Here is a 20,552-nt window from a genome sequence, read left to right as displayed (position 1 = left end):
ACTTGAGTTCTTCCTTCCTGAATTTCATCACAAAACTACTGTTCTGTGAGTCATTTGAAGAAAATAATCTACTGGCTTCTTGCCATTGTCTCTCTGATTTACATGTACATGTATTCTATAGTCTGGAGGGTAAGTAAGACATTAAGACTAAAAGGATAACACAAAAAAGGCAATTCATCAACATAGCATACATGTTATCAACGAATACAAACAAGGTTTTCTCTGTAATTACTAATAGTCTTTGTGTGTGTGTGTGTGTGTGTGTGTGTGTGTGTGTGTGTGTGTGTGTGTGTGTGTGTGTGTGTGTGTGTGTGCGTGCGTGCGTGCGTGCGTGCGTGCGTGCGTGCGTGCGTGCGCACATTCTCGTTTCACTACATTGCAGCCCCAAATGCCATACATACATGCCCAAATCCTGGCATGTTGCAACAACATGCCTTTGAAATCCATCCATCAAACTCTTCACTGTCTTGTCTTGTCTTACTGATGAAGCAGCCATTGCAAGCAGGAGGTCCCATGTGGTGCTTTCCACTGGGATATTGCATGTTGACCTTGTTATGAACAACACTGACACTAAAAGAAACATTTGCTCATTATTAGCTTAAGCACAACTGTGTTAAGACAACTAATGCTAGAGAACATATTGTTGAAGATCATAAATAATTTGTTTTAATTGTCCCTTATGGGAAACTGCCACTATAAAGAACTCATACGGTATGTTGTAATAACTAATAATTGACACGTGGCAATACCAAGAAAGCAACAGTGAAGTTGCTGATTTGCCGATATAATGTATTTTATTTTAAATGTTCCAAAAAGTTGTATTCATATTTCAGAGAGCTTGACCACATGTGCGTAATACTAATGAAATACTTTAATCTTCTTCAGTCAGGCTTTTAGTCTACAGATATTGTCATCATAGTCTACTGCTGGTTATATACTTATATTATATCATATGTGTCATCATAGCCTACTGTACTGGCTATGTGCCATATAAAGCTACTATAGATTGATTCCATACCCAAACCTAATGTACTTATTTGTGTTTGCCTCTGAATCCTACTACAACCTAGTATATATTATAAATCAAATTCATCTTAATTTTCAACCCACTGTGCCAATTTTCGACATTTTTCGAAAATATTTAGTGAAAAATAGATCTAGTACTGGCCCACAGCATGTCCCATCTTGTAGATCCGCTATTTTTGCTTATTGTGCGCCGCAGTGCGCAACACTTTGTACCGTACGACAGTAGTTCTCAAACTTTTTCATATCAAGGACCCCCATATTGACACTTATTAGCCTGCAGCAAGCTATGGGCAAAGCGCCTCTGTAGCCACAGAACCAAGGGGAGTATTGATAAACAGCTACTTCCCCAGGACAATCAGGCTTATGAAGGAACAAACCATGAAAAAGACAAATATGCTACGGAGTCGCTCAGCCACCATACCATTAACACAACATCTAATTGCATGTTGTTATTGTTGTTATTGTCTATATAGAAGTGTTTATTTGTACGTCTCTAAATGTTTTTGATGAATTGAACATTGTGGACCCTATTGGAAACAAGTGTAATGCTTAATTGGGTCGTCCACTCACAGTTAACAGCCTTTGTATTGAGTTTGTGCTTGAAATGTACTGTAATTCTGCAAACTGTTAATACATTTTTCAATCAATCAATCAATCAATCAAAGGGCCTCAGAGCGCACTTCCAAAAGCACTTTCACTTCTGCCCATAGGGGGCACCACCACTAGTGCAAAAAGTTTGCTATGTCGCCCAAAGCTTTCTGTGATCCTGATGGCTGCATCCCACACCCACAGTCAGTGGGTAACAAATAAACTTTAAACTTGTACTACATGTTACCGCCAGGTGTCACTGTGTGTCAGTTTCGCTAGTGTGTATTACAGTAACATGCAGTCAGGTACTCCAGGGCACGTAATAGTTAGGCCTACACTAGTATGGATGGTTTTAGTGGAAATGTGCATACTACATGCATCCACGGAGACATCATGAGACAATCTCTCAATAAAAGTAGTCTAAATTCCTTATCGAAAAAAGTATTCATCTTCGTTCATCATTTGTAATTAAAAAGTTACCTTTCTAGTTTGTCTCACTTTATCTGTATACATTTGATTCATCTTTATGTGAAAAAGAATCAATAAAAAATGTTATTTAAAAAAAAGAAAGAAAAAAAAAGTAAATGTAGGCCTACAGTATACTGCAGTCTAACCTGTCTCACATAGCCAGACATAGCCTACATCATCTGGCTATGCAAGACTAACCATACGTAGGCCTACACTGTTGTCCCTACAAGCTATAATATCCATTTCTCATCCTGAAAGCTGCATGACTTCAACATGTCACTTGCATAACACACCATAGGAAAAGCATGTGCACTTGTGCAGGCTATTGGTGACCTTGCACTAAAATGGCTCCATATTTTGATTGTAAACTAAAGGCTTGGCATTTTTTAAATACTCTTCATGTCTTTGTGTGTGTGTGTGTGTGTGTGTGTGTGTGTGTGTGTGTGTGTGTGTGTGTGTGTGTGTGTGTGTGTGTGTGTGTGTGTGTGTGTGTGTGTGTGTGTGTGTGTGTGTGTGTGTGTGTGTGTGTGCGTGCGTGCGTGCGTGCGTGCGTGCGTGCGTGCGTGCGTGCGTGCGTGCACGTTTCACTACATTGCAGCCCCAAATGCCATACATACATGCCCAAATCCTGGCATGTTGCAACATGCCTTTGAAATCCATCCATCAATCTCTTCACTGTCTTGTCTTGTCTTACTGATGAAGCAGCCATTGCAAGCAGGAGGTCCCATGTGGTGCTTTCCACTGGGATATTGCATGTTGACCTTGTTATGAACAACACTGACACTAAAAGAAACATTTGCTCATTATTAGCTTAAGCACAACTGTGTTAAGACAACTAATGCTAGAGAACATATTGTTGAAGATCATAAATAATTTGTTTTAATTGTCCCTTATGGGAAACTGCCACTATAAAGAACTCATGCGGTATGTTGTAATAACTAATAATTGACACGTGGCAATACCAAGAAAGCAACAGTGAAGTTGCTGATATAACTTATTTGCCGATATAATGTATTTTTATTTTAAATGTTCCAAAAGGTTTTATTCATATTTCAGAGAGCTTGACCACATGTGCGTAATACTAATGAAATACTTTAATCTTCTTCAGTCAGGCTTGTAGTCTACAGATTTTGTCATCATAGTCTACTGCTGGTTATGTACTTATATTATATCATATGTGTCATCATAGCCTATACTTGTACTGGCTATGTGCCATATAAAGCTACTAGATTTATTCCATACCCAAACCTAATTTATTTGTGTTTGCCTCTGAATCCTACTACAACCTATATATTATAAATCAAATTCATCTTAATTTTCAACCCACTGTGCCAATTGTGGTCATTTTCAGACATTTTCGAAAATATTTAGTGAAAAATAGATCTAGTACTGGCCCACAGCATGTCCCATCTTGTAGATCCGCTATTTTCGCTTATTGTGCGCCGCAGTGCGCGACACTTTGTACCGTACGACAGTAGTTCTCAAACTTTTTCATATCAAGGACCCCCATATTATTGACACTTAGCCTGCAGCCCCCATTTGAAATGATTTGCCAGGGATGCCCATAAGAGAAGATTTTTAAGGCTCTAGCAGTGATTCTTAACCATTTTAATTTCAAGGACCTCCCAGATTGACATGCATTAGGCTACGGATCCCCATTTAATGACATTTTTATCTCTGGGACCCTAATTGATATGGTAAATTCAATGTTAATTTCCAATTCAATCCAATCCACTTTATTTATATAGCACATTTCACAACTCAGGGTTTACAAAGTGCTGTACAGAAAGTTAAAAGCTAAATACACTGTAAAGCTAAAACAGAAAACAGCAAAAACACACACATAACAAAGCCAAACAAAAACACAGAGAACTCAAACGGAATTAAAAGCCAAGGTGTAAAGGTGGGTCTTGTTGCTGCGAGAGTGAGGTCTAGCCAACACCAACTCAGGATACCTGGATTGCTGCCCTCCACAATTTCCTATCCAACATCAGGTTCTTGAGCTCTTCAGTGTTGTCAGCCAAGCTGTCGCGCCGCAGCACGTCTACATAGGTGGTACGCTTCTTTCTCCTCCTGGCTTTGCCCTGGGTTGGCTCCCATAGGGTCAATTTACTTGCCTCAAGTTGTGGGTGCCTGACGCAGTTCCCTTCTCCCTTCTCTCTCTGACTTTGTCCGTGACCCGTGGTAGGTCCCCATAGAGGTCCACATTTCTGATGCGGTCCGTCCATGTGACACCTAGTGCCATTCGGAGCATTCTTGTGTAGACTCCATCCAGGGCTTTTTCCTGTTGTATTGTAAGGGTCCATGTCTCGGCCCCATACAGCAGCACTGACTCCACAGTGGCTATGAACAGCCGCCTCTTAAGGTCTTCTTCCATATCTGATTTCCACACTCTCCTCATCCCGTGCAAGGCTTTCCAGGCACATTTTTTGATATTACTCCTCCAGATTCTGTCCAAAAATATCGCAAATCGTTACACAGTATCTCTATAGTCATGTGCTCAAGACGGATCTGTCCGATATTTCATATTCCATCCAAGATTGGCCCGTTTTGAACACAAAGCCTGGGACTATATCCCACCCTTTTTACATTGGCCTGTTATAGCGCCACCAACAGGTGGATTTTTGCAAAACACATTTTTGGAACAAAATGCCTCAAATCATCCAATTGCCATCAAAAGCGTATGAAGAAATCTAGTAGAGGAAGACAAAGATATAGGGGTGGTGGTTGATAATTCACTAGAATTTGAAATGCACATCTCTGAAAAAGTAAAAAAGGCAAACTCCAGGGTTGAAAGAAATGTCATATGAAGAAAGTTTAAGACACTTACAGTTACCAACGGTGTTACGTTAGTGTACAGGAGGTACAGATGAGATATGATCGAGGTCTATAAACGTGTTCACCAGATATATGACTTTACAGCCGAGCCTGTTGTTCTGGGACAACAGGTATGAGTTGAGAGGGAATTCTCTTAAACTCTTGACTCTGAATGACAACCACTAAATTGTCATTCAGAAAAGAGAAAGAATTTCTGTACACTTAGAGCTGTCAGAGCAATGGAATAAACTTCCGGAGGAAGTGGTCCAGGCTCCTTCAGTCAACACTTTTAAGAATAGACTTGACAAATTTTGGTCAACAAAAGATTTTTTGTATAACTATAGGGCTGGCTTGTAAGGTCATAGACTGGTAAATACGGGACTTTGAAACTGTATTATGTATAAGAAAAAAATCAAAAAACAGAGTACAGGTCCACATGAACTTTGTTTATTTTAAAGTGTAAAAAATAAATAAATAAATGTATGTAGGCCTACTTGTGAATTTTAATATGTAAATGTATGTCTGTTATGAGTCTGGCGTAGAGGATTTCATCCTGTGCTGGAAATCTTTTCAATAAATTTCAATAAATTTCAATAAAATGGCACCCTTTTCACATTGGCCTATTATAGCGCCACCAGGAGGCCACAACCTGACTAGCCTCGGTCCCAGGCTTACTTGCAACCTGACCTGGCTTGGTGGGAGACCTGTGCCCCGAGGCGGGTCACTTTTTCTAGTTTAACTTCTTCTTTTTTAATGCCAGGGGCCAGGGGTTGCGGCGAGCCGAGCGAGGAACGCCCAAAACAGGCATCCAGCGTCACTATTGGACAAAGAAGAAGGCAAATCCCCAATATGAGCCAATTCAAAATGCCATGGGCGGACACTCTGCGCATAGGCATTTGTTAGTGGTTCCTGTCCGGGCTGGTGGGAGGGGTGGGAGGGGCGTGCAGAAAAAGAAACCGTTGTTGTCTCTGTCTGTAGCCACTGGGGGACTGAGCTGGGCTGGTCAGGAAAGTAACGCTCTTGTACAGAGTTCTCATTTTCCATTTCCTCCGTCCCAAAACAAAGTACAGTTCCAGGAGAATTACAGGTGAGTGGGAGCGTTTGCGACTTTGCGTCAACCTCGAGACGCCTGTTTAGTGCAGTATTTTGATTTACGTCGGCTGGATTTGGGCTACTTGGCGCTGCGGGGCTGAGAAATCAGTGGCTGTCAAACGAGTTCACATGGAGAGAGAGATGCCGGAGGAAGTGCTAACTTGCTAGTTAGCATTAGCCTGTGTGTGTGTGTGTGTGTGTGTGTGTGTGTGTGTGTGTGTGTGTGTGTGTGTGTGTGTGTGTGTGTGTGTGTGTGTGTGTGTGTGTGTGTGTGTGTGTGTGTGTGTGTGTGTGTGTGTGTGTGTGTGTGTGTGTGTGTGTGTGTGTGTGTGTGTGTGTGTGTGTGTGTGTGTGTGTGTGTGTGTGTGTGTGTGTGTGTGTGTGTGTGTGTGTGTGTGTGTGTGTGTGTGTGTGTGTGTGTGTGTGTGTGTGTGTGTGTGTGTGTGTGTGTGTGTGTGTGTGTGTGTGTGTGTGTGTGTGTGTGTGTGTGTCGGAGGGTGCATTGTAATTCGCTACAAATGTGATCGATAATTTGCTGGCAAGGTTCAAGGAAGCTGCTTTGATTTTACGGTGATACTGGATTATTAGAAAGCCTGCAGTCAGTGTAAACTGATTTTGGGTAATCTTTTGGCAACACATGGCTGTTAACGTTAACGTTAGTTATTTATTAAATAAATTCCTTTGGTCGATCGCAATTTAGATGACTTAATTTGCACTTTGAAATATCTCCAATTATTGTTTCTCAAAAGTTGCCAGAGAGACCATCATGCACTAAATTTTGCGGCAAAACTTTTGCAGACTAAAGAATGAATGACTACATCAGGCCCCAGGTTAACATACCCTCTCCTCTCCTATTGTGAACGCTTCACAATGGAATGGAATTGCAGTTCATATAGTCAAATGACTTCACGACTTGTCAGACCGGTAGAGGATTCTTGCACCCTGGCCCTTCTAATGTTTGTGGTCTCAGGTTGCTGTCACAAATGTCAGACCACAGCAGCTGTTTCGATGTCTTGCCTTGACATGGGCTGCTAATGTATGTCTCTATTCTCTCTCCCATGTAATGGGGGTATGGTAATTGAATGACTTTAAAGTTTAGATCAATAGTTCAACTTCTCACCAGGTCCTACATTAAGGGTGGGAGCAAAAGTCATGGTCAGTGTTCTTTATCGTTATCTTTACGTATTCATTTTTATTTACCAGCGACAATGCACATCCTCTTTTTCCATGCCGCTGTCAATGTGCAAGAGTTTGCTAAATGTGCTCTTTTTAATCTGTAGTCCTTCCTTGGGCAGGTTATTAAAATTGATGACTTATCATTGCAATTTTGCAATTCAGTGTACCAAGTACTGTGCGATGCAAATTAATGTGATACATTAAAATACATTAAAATACCGGTACATTCTATTCATATGTAAAGGCAGAGATGAGGTGGTGTGATTACTCATGTTTAGGGCACTCCCTACAAGTATTTATTGGTGTGGGGGTGTTCAGTTCAGGTACCACCCTTGAAGCACTTGGCTGTAATGACTTCAGTGAATTCTCTAACACGAAAACACCAGGATCTTGACCAACCAGTCAAGATCAGTGGTTCCTAATGTTGTGTTGGGACCCAACATTGACCAGGTGATTGTTTCTCGCATGTACTCATTTGAAGAAGACAAGTGAAATATTCATATGTTTTTGTTTAGTCCCATGGGGAAGCTCGATTGCTCAGATTTGTCTTCAAAAGTGAGATTGAAATTTCTCAAAGTTGTCTCAGGGCTGCAGTGGTTTTGAAGAACTCCCAGTGTAGAGGAATCTGATATATTGAAGCTCATGATCCATTAAAATGCTGGCTGCTGCTGTTGTGCAGGACATACAGTGTGTGTGTGTGTGTGTGTGTGTGTGTGTGTGTGTGTGTGTGTGTGTGTGTGTGTGTGTGTGTGTGTGTGTGTGTGTGTGTGTGTGTGTGTGTGTGTGTGTGTGTGTGTGTGTGTGTGTGTGTGTGTGTGTGTGTGTGTGTGTGTGTGTGCGCGCAGAGAGAATGTAAGGATCTTATAGCAACATACAGAGAATGTAAGGATCTTATAGCAACATTTCTGGCATGCTGGACGAATTTCACAAATCTAAGACGAGACAATGGCTGTTGTGCATGATCTGATTATCTCGGTTGGAAGATGCTTTGCTTGTGGTGTGCATAGCCTAACTATAGAACATGCTGTCTGCTTAACTAGTGTGTGTAGTGTAATGTTTATGTGAATAGTATACTCAGTTGGCTCATGCCAAATCAGCCAAAGAATTGTATTGTAGGATGTTCACATAGTCTACTTCACAAACTACTGTTTATTTCTAAAATACGGACTCCTGGGAACACTCAGCAGCAACATTCCATGGGCCATATCTGGGATATGGACCGTGGTTTGAGAAACACTGCTATCTTGTGCCTCTACTAGTTTGCTGACCTTATCGTCACCATTGTTAGCTCTGGCCAGAGGTAGTGTTTGATGAAGCTGATAACATTTGGGTACTTGACAACATAATGAGCCGTAGTAGCTGAGTAATAACGATGTCCTTCCCAGAGCCTTTGTTCACGTCGTGCTGCCAGCACTAATCGGTTTACAGTGACTAATCAATTCATGTTGTGTTTTGTGTGGGCTTTTGTTGAACATTTAAAAGGCTGCAAGATGCCATGCTGATGTGATGTGGTGCAAGCATTGGGGAAACCATTGAAGAGAGCAAAGACATGTACACGTTTACAAATGTCCCTTGGAGGGGCCTTAAGAGTGTGTGTGTGTGTCTGAATTGTATGTGTAGCCCGACAAATGCCAGGTTTTTGGGTCAGACCACTTAAGCCCTATTGAAATTTCTTTTGGAAAACGTTTGAAGATCTTCGCCTATAATGACATGCCCAAAATAGGGATGGCAGGCAGGTAAGGTTGATAGGGCCTAGTGGTTAAATATCGGGAATCAGTGCTCAGCTCAGCTGTATTATTATGGATACCAATGTTTTTAGAAAATGGAGATATATCGGCCAGACTGACATATTGGTCAGCACAGCCTCCAACACAGCACACAGATCATTCATGCCCTGCCAAGACGGTGGGTTATAGTGTGTTTATGTGTGTGTCATCCCTGGATGTCTGCTCATCGCTCTGTCTATAAATTTCACAATTTAAAGCATCGTAGCTTGCTTGCTTCACTCTCAGCTCAGTTTTCACTTGCCCACGACTGGAAATGCTAGCTGGTGTTCTAAGAACAGTTGTGTGTTTGTGGCTGTGGCTGTGGTTGCATGCATGTGTGCAGTTTTAACCTGCTGCTGTTATGCAGCTTGGCAGGGACAGGAGGGTGAGACAGCTATAATCGAGTGTAATCACTCAGTGCCAGGCCAGTCTGCAAATATGACTCGGTGGTATTCCTACCGAAATGCAAACAGGTGGCAGCCGTTGGCCCGTTGCTGAGTTGTCCGAGTGTTGTTTGTTGTGTTGTATGTAATGATAAAAGTATCCAATTAGATAACTTTAGCTGTGCAACCTGCATGTTAATCAAAACTGGGAAGCAGACGGATTGATGCACAATGAAAATAAACTTTGACTCATACAAAGTGGTACAGTAATAACACTTTTAAAATACACTAAACTAGAATTATGAACGGCTAGTTGTACATTGTGTGAGACGTCGACGTGTTGTGAGCTTGTAGATGTGCGATTTTGGGTGCACACACTGACACATAACAATAACTGTACATGTAAGTATGAATAAGGCTTTACACTCCATTCGTAGGAGCTTCCACCTCAGCTCGTAGCATGTGAAAATAAATGCATGTGTAATATGTGTTATTACATCACCATTATTACAGTCACTGCTATTACAATTTTAAGCATCCAGTAACAGGGCAACAGTGAAATGTAATGATATTTCAGGTGTCCTGGGCTTACTGGGGCCCTCAGAAATCTTTAGTATTCAGTGTAGTATTTTTCACAAGACAGATTTCTATGGCATCTGCTGGTGTCAATCAAACAAAAAGTGCTGATTCAAGAAATCAAGACTGAACCAGGCTAGGTGGGGTAATGTGATATTCAGTATATATAGCAGTTGCATAGCTCCAAATTAATCTACTTGCAACAGTGATTTTCATTTGGTCGCCAGAGAGCACAGCTATGTATCACAAGCTGCTTTGTGACACAAACTGAGAAATCCCACAGGATTTCCTTCCTGTGCTGCAGAGTGTACTGTACAGACGCCTAGCCCAAATATCTGACTGCAGTATTAGCTGAACATGCAGTTAGCCAGTTGCACGGACAACTCTCCCACTGCATTCATTCACGGATCCTGGTGTTTGATGGTCATTCAGCTGTATGCTGTGAGTCACAAGACAACTTTGCACATTCTTAATAAATTACTGGACCTTGTAGTGATTCCTTCCACAAGCTGATGTTCCTTTCCCCATGCATCCTTCTGTTCAGCTAGGGCTATCACAATCAACGGCCTGCTAAGTCACTCTCGGATACAAAATATGAAATGTTTAGGTTGTGGCAGATACAGAACACCTTGTGAACATGTTACATCTCAGCTCAACAATATACTGCATTATTGCTGAGGAGGAGGACATGACTTGACCACTATATTAATGCATTGCCATCCACTGTACGGTGGGACTGCTCAATTAGCCGTTTCCTAGTTACTAATTGTAGTAGCACTAGCATGTTGGCATATATGGTGCATTGAAACATTTACAGTAATTTAATTATACTGGTCACACATCCCCATTAAGAGTATCCCAGCTCTATCTGTAAGTCTGATTGAGCTCATTAAGCCATCCAGCCAGCATTGCTAAAGTATAAGAAGGTTTGCTCCTTAGCCTCTACCTCTCATCCTCTATCTCCTGCCACTAATCATCCAGTTAACAATGGTCCATCGTACACAGCTGACTCAGTCAATACTACCATCTGGGCTGAACACTATGCAAGTTGTTGGGTTTAGACTTTAGACGGAGTCCAACAGACTTTGAGTGTGGGTGTGTTGTAACAGAACAGACCTTAATATAAAATCATATTTATGCATTATTAGACACTATAGAATAGGACGCCACAGGAGACGAGATCAGATTTAAATCCACAATGTTGAGCTTACAAATACATACAATGTTGAATATGTGTGACCATACCACAATAGTATGCTGCAGCCTGCAGGCCCATAGCATGCATTGATGCATAGCATGGTATTGTTTTTCCTTCACTTGCCTGTACGCTCACACACGGTGACAGTAGCCTTTTTAGCTCATTGGTAGGTGGTAATATCTCGTTGTCCACTTTAGCCTAATTACTAGTAATACAGATTAACCCATAACAGCTTCCTATAAATATAAGTGTCATCACCACAAAAGCCGCTAGTGTCCAATGCACACCAGGCTTCATAATAATTTTTCACATATTTGTTTGTGTTCAAAAAAATCCCATGAGGAAATGTTGAGCCACAGTGAAACTATGCAAATCACACTGGGCTGCTTTAACGTCCTTTGCCTGTCTGTCTTTCTCTCGTGTTTGTCTTTCTGCTTGTGAGAATGAGTGTGTGTGTGCTCACACCGTGCTGCTTTATGACCCATACACACTTCCTGCTCACGTTTCACTTTTATACTCGCATCCTGTCAGCGAAGACAACAGCTCTGAGTTTTGTGCGCAAGCGGAGATTTCAGCCTGCACAACTGCCGCGTGCATGAGGAAATGGGTCTTCAATATGAAATTGAGGCTTTTCAAGTTGACAGCATCACTGCCTGCTCTTTCATAACACAGCCAGGTTAGGTAGCATGCTGCAATGTCAGAACTGAATAGTGGTTTTAGGCATGTGGTTACCATGAGTTTTGTGTCATTTGATAGTTTGCAGAGTTCACAAATATGACATTACACTGGACAATTACGGTACAATAACTTAACTCACAACTTAATCCAAGATCTTAGTGCACAAGAATTTAAATGGCTAGATAAACGGTTGCATTGAAACCTGAGTTTTGTGTATGACAGCTTGCGTTCCTGAAAAACATGTACACCATATGCCCTTATCGATTGGTTCTTCTGATGGCAATGCAGACTCCCCTGAGCAACAGATCTCTCTTGGTACAGTCTATTTCTGTGCAATTGCCTGAAGCGGTGTTCTTTTGTAGGCCACAGGAAAGCCTTGGAAAGTGGGCCACACTACACAAATGCAACGATACCGTTTCTTTTTTTCCTTTTTTTGTTTGGGATCCTTGCCCGACATTCTTTCCCCGTCACCTGCCAGACTGCTGGGTTGCCAAGGTCATGATGCAGAAGCAAAAGGTTCTTAAGGAGGAAGTTTGGATCAGTTAGGGATCGCCCGACCGACATGACTTACGTGTTCATGGCCGATATTGATATATTAGTGATGAGATATATATATATATATATATATATATATATATATAAATATATATATATACATACACACTCGAAAAAAACGAAATATGTGCAGGGAGCTCCGTCTCCTACATGTAATAAAAGCATTTCTAACAAACTGAAAAATATTTTCAGTGACTTTGTGACAACAGTTGGGGTTGTCACTCAGATGGTTTTCCATGCTAATGTAGTTCTTTAAAGAACGTATTGATTTCCATACACCAGCAGCATCCTTTCAAGAGCAACATTAGCTGTTTGATTTTCCGCAAGATATTGCTCTAGTCTTCTATATAGAATAGGCCTACATTTTTGCATTTACAATAGTTTTGAGATGGTGTACAACATTGGTAGTATTGACACAAATTCCGATTCTTCATGTATCCCTTTTAATCAGTCTGCTCTCCTAAACTGCCCCCAGTTGTTTTTGTATAGTCAACCCAAGATACATAATGTAGTTATTTCAACTAGAGAGGGAACTCGGCTTTATCACACTATCTGCCTTACAGTATATAGTAAAGCTAACCTGTCGGCCATCCTTTAGTTTAGTGCATATGAGCCAATTAGCGGTTCTGTGCTACTGGCCTGCCTGTTGCTCAAAGCTCTACTTTTCACAGCTGGTAGAGTCGTCTCAGAGCCAACCTGTCCTTGAGCCACTGGCTGCTTGGCTTGACTGATTGTTTATGGCTCAGCAGCAAAGTCATTGATTTTAGCAGGTGCAGGATTTATGGGTGTTCTTTCTTTTTCCCCTTTTTTTGGGGGGGGGGGGGGTCCATGATAAGCTAACAGTCTGAAGTGAAGAATATCCAAGCGATTTAAAAGAGCCGTCACGGTCTGAGGAAAAGTGTGTAGCAATCCAGGAACCAGTGAAGGACCCATAACATCAACAGCTTTTTTCAAAGCCGGGCAGTAACAATGTTGAAATTGATTTACAGTTTGTCTGTGTATGTGTGTGTGTATGACTGTAACAGATTGTGGTCTGCAGTTCCTGACACCAACCCGCCCGATCTGTTTTAGAAGGAATATATGTATTTTGAGAACAAAGCACTTTCATTACTGGCTGTTTGTCATTGTCTCCACCAGGCCGAATGCATGGGGAGAGCGTATGTTTTGCACTCCGTCCGTGTGTGTGTGCGTCCGTCCGTCCGTCCTTCCGTCCGTCCGTCCGTCCGTTACCAGCTAATCTCCGCCACCGTTGGCCCGATCCATGCCAAACTTTGCATACACACTTTTTGCATAACTGTTGTAAAAGTCAACAGTATGTATATCCATAACATAAGCAAGCAGCACGTGCAGACAATACACTAGTTATTTCAATCATTTTATTATTAGGCCTATTATTATTATTATTATATTTTCACAATCTGAAACACAGATACGCCGGCTAGCCGACTTTCTAATGTTTAGATAATTTGCGCGACAGATGTATGCATATGACGGTATAGAGTTTCATGTGACAAAAGTTTAAACTAGTGTAAGAAGAAGATGATCAGGTAATATAATTGTGAAAATAATAATAATAATAAAATGAGTGAAACAAAGAACTAGAGAATTGTTTGCTAGCGTGCTGCTTGTTTATGTTATGGATATACATACTGTACAACTTTGTCATGAATACTTCAACAAAAAATACTTAAATTATAAATTGCATTAAACAATGCTGCTGGGCGGGTCTTTGCGCAACCGCTCCGTCATTTAGATATATGCGTTCCCTACCTGTTGAACCTCACACGTTAACCACTTAAACCCCATGTACATTCAGTGTCCCTAGTGGGCTGTACTAAGGCTTGGCATCCCTTTCCCTTAGTTCTCCGATTGCAAATTTAAGTTGACGATTAATTGTGAGACACAAATAATTGCGATTAATGATTTAATTGTGGCTTTTTTGCATTGAACATTGGGGAGTTACGATTTGTATTTCTGTTTTCCTTTTCGGCTTCGTGATTACAAATGGCATAGTTTCACTGAAAATCACTGACACATTTAATAATTCTTACTTTAAAAATTTACAAAATAGTGGAAATATCTATAAGCTTACAACGAAGTGATGTGTTGTAAGCTATTTCTGCTATTTGTTGAAAATGTAATATGCACAATTTTGCACATTTTTCAACAAGACGATTATGCAAAAAAAAAAAGCGATTATCTCAAATAATTGCGATTTAGGTAGTAATTGTTACAGGCCTACTCACGACGCATCTCAAAGCTTGATCTGCTATTTTAGCCAAATGTTAACCCCTGCCAAAAATAAGGACGCTTTGGTTCATGTGGTTAGAGAGCATCAGAACAGTAGCTTCTAGCTATCAGGTATGTACTGTAACTGTAGTAAGTAGTTACTTTATAGAATAGGCTAAGGAAGAAACAAAAATAGCCTCCTCCAAGCATTATATTGCACATGTTTATGTGGAGCTAGCTAGGTCATGCACCGCAAACTGGTTTAATAGCAGGGTTAACAACACCTGTACTCAACTGGCCTGTATTGTCTCTGAAAGGTCAGGTATTATTCAATTGTCTACAGACTGATGATAGACAGGAAACATACTATAACTATACCTATTAGGATAATGGTAAAACACCCATTATATAACAGGCCTGCAATATATAAAAGACCAGCTTTATTAAACCCTATACTTCATCGACTGGGGACTGGGGTCCATCCATGGACCGCTCATTTTCTCCCTCAACATCAAATCTCTTTGCCGAAATAGCCGATCTACAAGTTGAATCATTGTGAAGTTGTAGTAAATGTAGTTCTGCCATTTTCTGTTAATTTTGCCTATTTGCGCCGACATTTGGAACTAGAAAGGTCGCAATTTAAAAAAATTGCAAAGTGTGGTTGCCGCACTAACGTTGCTAGCCAATTACAAATTCAAGTCACACCTGTGATCATGTGTAAGTAATTCGGAGGGTATTTATGCCCCCCAAAAAAAAATCTGCAACAAACGGTAATTTTTTTTGCATTTGCGGCGCAAATGGATGGAAATGGAATTGCTTTTGGCTTTTGGTTGATTAAACCACCCGCGATATCTGATTCAAATTTGGGGTGGGTTGGACATTTGGTTTGTGATTTGTGGTGTTTTTTGTAAAATAGGCCCCTCCCACTAACTTCGGAAGCCGATTACGGCCGAACGATACGCACTATCAAAATTCCGCCTGTGGTGTTTTCAACGGAAAGGTCCAGAGATCATGTGTACCGATTTTTGTGAGATTTGGACAAAGTTTGTAGGAGGAGGAGCAAAAACTGTGTTTTGGAGAAGATTCAAAATGGCGGAAAATCGATCATGACGCAAATGGGCGTGGCCTATATGGGGAGATGCGTCATGACCCAAGGAATCCAGGGACAAAATAATTTTGAGGCCGACCGATGTAATTATATGATAATTCATTTTTGTAATTATTATGAACCTCCCTGCCAAGTCTTGTAACTATAGCTATTATGGTGTCAGAGAAAAAAATACTTGAGTTGGACTTTTAGATCTTCCCATGTTAAGTGAATGGGGAAAATGAATTCACTAATTAATTAATATCAATTAAACTATACAACATTTATCTATAGCAAGCACACCATTCCCGATGAAGTCGGTCGATTTGACATATGGCTCAAGTGCGTACAGTCAAAACAATGGGAGGAGTAGCGTTTCAAAAAAAGTCTTACTCCAGTAAAAATAAAGTGTTACAATTACAATAGTCTGGCAACCACACTAATAATACATAAAGTGTTACAATTACAATAGTATGGTTGCCCATAGGCAACCACACTAATAAAGTAGCTAACTTTTAGCTAACTAGCTTTGGGGATGCGTCAGAGCTGGATTCCTGAATGGGAAATTCTGTGCACAACCCCTTGCAGGGCCCAAAGAGCAGGGTGGCACTGTAGAAAATTAGGCCAATTAAGTCGGAGGCATTCACCCTGGAAATCTTAATTATAGCGGCTCTCATATAATGTTATGTATTGTTACATATACAAATAATAAAGTGGTGAAAGAACATAACCAGCTGATCAGTCAGTCTATCATATGATTCTAAAGTAAAGGGCCCCAGCACGAAAAGCTACTATAGTGTACCCGCATACGGCCTGTTTTGAAACCGAATATAGCTAAAGTATAACATAATTCTTAAAACACAAACGGGTTCCCGCCCGTCACTACACCATTGGTTCTCAAAGTTGGGGTCTCAGCTGGTCCTTAGAAGGGTAGAAACGAAAATCCGCCAGAGAATGTATCATTCATATACTGTACAGTACTATGCTGCGTGAATAAACATACAATTTGATAGCATACAGTAGATCACCCAGGTTTTATGGTTTTTCAATCCCCACACGTGTATGTACTTAAAATGTAGAATATTAAATTTTAACGGTAATATCGTATATCGTATCGATATCGCAATATTTGGCATAAATACAGAGATATGAAATTTTGGCCATATCGTGCAGCCCTACTTGTAATCCAGAGCCCATCAGAGTTACGACAACTCCGTTCACTTCATGGGGCCAGTCCTCTTCTACATAGACTTCTATTGGCGAATAGGGACACCGGAAGTTTACAGAATCTATTGTAGTCGATAGGGCTCGCGCGAGTACATGAACCACGTGACCGGGCTGTTTTCTGCCCCCTCAATGTCGCAACTCTGTCTATACTCTATGGCTCTGTTGTAATCCAAACGTACACGCGTGTGGGTATAGGGATAGGGTGGCCTGGCTGGGTGTAGGACTTGACTACCGCGGCCTGAATGATTCAGCCCTGCAGCCCTGGTGTGAGATATGATCTGGACAGATGTCAATATGAAGTTGAGGATAACATTGACCACTTCTGTGTCTTAGTCATACTTCTCTCTCCTTTCTTTCGTAATCTTTTTTGTCATCAGACGGACAGCTTGGTCATATACTTCTCTCTTTGTTGACGTTTTGTTAACTCATCCTCCTGCTGTTAACCCAGTGGTGGAAAGTAACTAAGTACATTTACTAAAATAATGTACTTAAGTACAATTTTGAGGTATTTGTACTTTACTTGACTGTATTCCAATTTCCAATACATTTACATCTACTCCACTACATCTCAGAGCCAACATTTGTACTTTTACTCCACTACAATTATTTGAAAACTTTAGTTACTAGTTACTTTGGAGATTTACATTTTGATTAGAAAAACATACATTACTGTAACCACTTCAACCCTATATACATTTCGACCATTTGAAAATAGCTGATCTACAAGCTCACAATGCGTCGCGATGCGATGCATTGTGTGCGACCTCTCTTTTCTATTCAAATATGAATATAAACTGGAAAGGTTGCAATTTTGAAAAAGTGCGAAGTGTGGTTGCCGCAGTCGCTTACATCGGCCCCTCCCACTAATGTTGCTAGCCAATTACAATGTCCGCTTACGGTTCACAAGGACCGCTTACGGTCTCCAAGGGAAAAAAATACTTAAATTTAGTCTTCGATTTCCCCATTATAAGTCTATGGAGAACTAATTCATTAATATCAATTAAACTATACAACGGATCTCTTAGCAATATACAAGCACACGATTCCCGATGAAGCCGGTCGATTTGACATATGGCTCGAGTGTGTGCGGTAAAAACTGTGGGAGGAGTAGTGCGGCAAAGTATCCAAATGTACAATAACAATAGTCTGGTTGCCCTGTTAGGGCAACCACACTAGTCTGGTTGCCCTGTTAGGGCAACCACACTAATGATCGCTGTTACTGTGGTTGAGAATGATCACCTTGATATTGGTATGCAAAAAAGGCACATCCAAACAGGCTCAGGTGCAGACCGATAAGAGGGCATGACAAAATACTCAACTCTAGATAAAGTCCACACTCTAAGAAATTCAATGTAATATCCCCTACATGTGACATTGGAACTTTGTATCTCTTAAGATAATTGAATACTTACTGATGAAACACAAAAGTAAAACGAAGAGAGCTCCCCCCCATTAAAAGTTTATTTTAGTGTATTTTGTAGTAACTAACAGTACTGTTTGTGTAGCATAGCTGCTCTGAGCACAATCCATACAGGAGAACATTTGTGCCTTATTAAAAATGTAGAAGATGCATTTGTATATAATCTGGGCAAGAACCATATGTACCATATATAGTCCGTGAGCCAGGGGGGTTGGTCTGTACCATCTGGCTGAATAAGGCTCATAGTGATTTTTGTGAAGGTATACATGTCTAGAGTTAGAAAATATGTGATAGCATTGCACCCGTGGTAGCTTTATGAGTGCTATCATGCATTTTATTTTATAACACTAGGCGAAAATTGCATGGATCAATATGGAAAAAAAATAGTAATACACCCCCCAAAAATGATAGAAAAGGTTTTTCCAATTGGTTCTGGTACCTCTAGGCATGCTTAAGAATATACTGAAAATATAGGAAAATATATGTTCTGGAAAGGCGTCATTTTCAAGATGGCGTCCAATATGGCTGCCAGGAGCTTAAAATGGCTATAACTAATACTAATTCATCATTATTTGGGGGTTTAGGACTAAAGGAATGTGGCTGAATCAGTGAAAGTGATCAGTTAATTATAGGGATGTGCCGATGAGACATTTTGGCCGATATCAATATCCGATATAATTAATTGCTGTTATGGCCGATAACCAATATTACCAATGTCGATCTCATTCTGTATTGAAAGATTATAATTTTGTCTATTCTGAAAAATACATGTAACGGGGTGTCTGCACTGCAGGCTTAGGCAAGTCACATCTAACTTAACACTTAGGCCGCTATCATTTATTGAAAAATTAGGATCTAATTCACGCCAGCATTTTTTTAATTTGAGCTCTTATTTTGAAAAGCCGCCATTTCCGGTCCATGAGCAGGAATCATAACCTAGGAAACTACACAGAGCGGACAGGCCTTGTTTACCATCTGAAGCCAGACCGGAGCTCTGCAGAGCTCCAGATCGTCATATCTGTGCCGTCAAAGAAACGCTGTTTTGACCAAAATGCCATCTGGGACAAGGAATAGGAGATACAGGCGATTGAAAGAAATAGAATGGATTATTATGGCGACGACGATCTAAGATGGGCGATCCAGTGCTGTGCTAACAACACAGCTAGCTAACCGGCTAACGTGAGTAGCATTATGGCTCGAGCAATCGAATGCGCCATAAAAGCACAATTGCCGAAGGCCGTCGGCAATGGTGTTAAGCGTCAGTATCAAAATTAGGCTTCAATTGACTTTAATTGTCGGCAATGGCGCTGAAAGTATTAAATACCTTTATAATATTGTGAGCTTGTAGATCTGTTCAAACTGTTACTTTGGGCTTGGCAGATACTGGCACTGAGGAGGATATTGGAAGGGGTATGGGAGCGCAACCTGTCAGCGGTGATCACATTCATTGACTTCCAAAAGGCTTTCGACACCATCCACCGGGGGAAACTCATGAGTATTCTACGTGCCTACGGAGTTCCAGAAAAGTTGGTCCAGATGATAGAGTCAAGCTACAGCCAGACTTGAGCCAAGGTCCAAGTTCGGCCTCAAGCTCAATACCAAGAAAACAAAGGTAATGACAGTCAACACAGAGGACAAAACCATTGCCACTGCAGACGGGACGAGGACTTCAAGTACCTCGGGGCCTGGACTGCCTCAACTGAAAAGGATCTGAAGGTTCGGAGAGCACTTGCCTGGAAAGCCTTGCACGGGATGAGGAGAGTGTGGAAATCAGACATGGGAGAAGACCTTAAGAGACGGCTGTTCATAGATACTGTCGAGACATGGACCCTCACAGTACAACAGGAAAAATCCCTGGATGGAGTCTACACAAGAATGCTACGAATGGCACTAGGTGTCACATCAGAAATGTGGACCTCTTCTATGGGGACCTACCACGGGTCACGGACAAAGTCAGAGAGAGAAGGATGAGGCTGGCAGGGCACTGCGTCAGGTACCCAGAACTTGAGGCAAGTAAATTGACTATGGGAGCCAAACCCAGGGCAAAGCCAAGGGGGGAAAGAAGCGTACCACCTATGTAGACGTGCTGCGGCGCGACAGCTTGGCTAACAACACTGCAGAGCTCAATAACCTGATGTTGGATAGGACATTGTGGAGGGCAGCGATCCAGGAATCCCGAGTTGGTGTTGGCTAGACCTCACTCTCGCAGTTACTATGTTCGAAAAAGGAGTAGGGAAAAGTTTATTGAAAAACGTAATCGGTCTGA

General features: G+C 41.2%; 1 protein-coding gene across 2 annotated transcripts in view; it reads left to right on the top strand.

Moving 5' to 3' along the window:
- Positions 1 to 5,856: 5,856 nt before the first annotated feature.
- The window catches only part of fam49a (family with sequence similarity 49 member A), a 47,733-nt gene continuing 33,037 nt past the window's right edge, over positions 5,857 to 20,552 (top strand). For both annotated transcript variants that reach the window (XM_079527039.1, XM_079527040.1), the window contains exon 1: positions 5,857 to 5,986. The gene's annotated coding sequence lies outside the window, so the exon portion shown is untranslated. The remainder of the gene's footprint in view (positions 5,987 to 20,552) is intronic.

This window comes from Electrona antarctica (assembly GCF_951216825.1).
Source record: "Electrona antarctica genome assembly, chromosome: 17".
NCBI lineage: Eukaryota > Metazoa > Chordata > Actinopteri > Myctophiformes > Myctophidae > Electrona > Electrona antarctica.
Note: the sequence above shows the minus strand (reverse complement) of the source record. Positions and strands in the feature narration are given on the sequence as shown.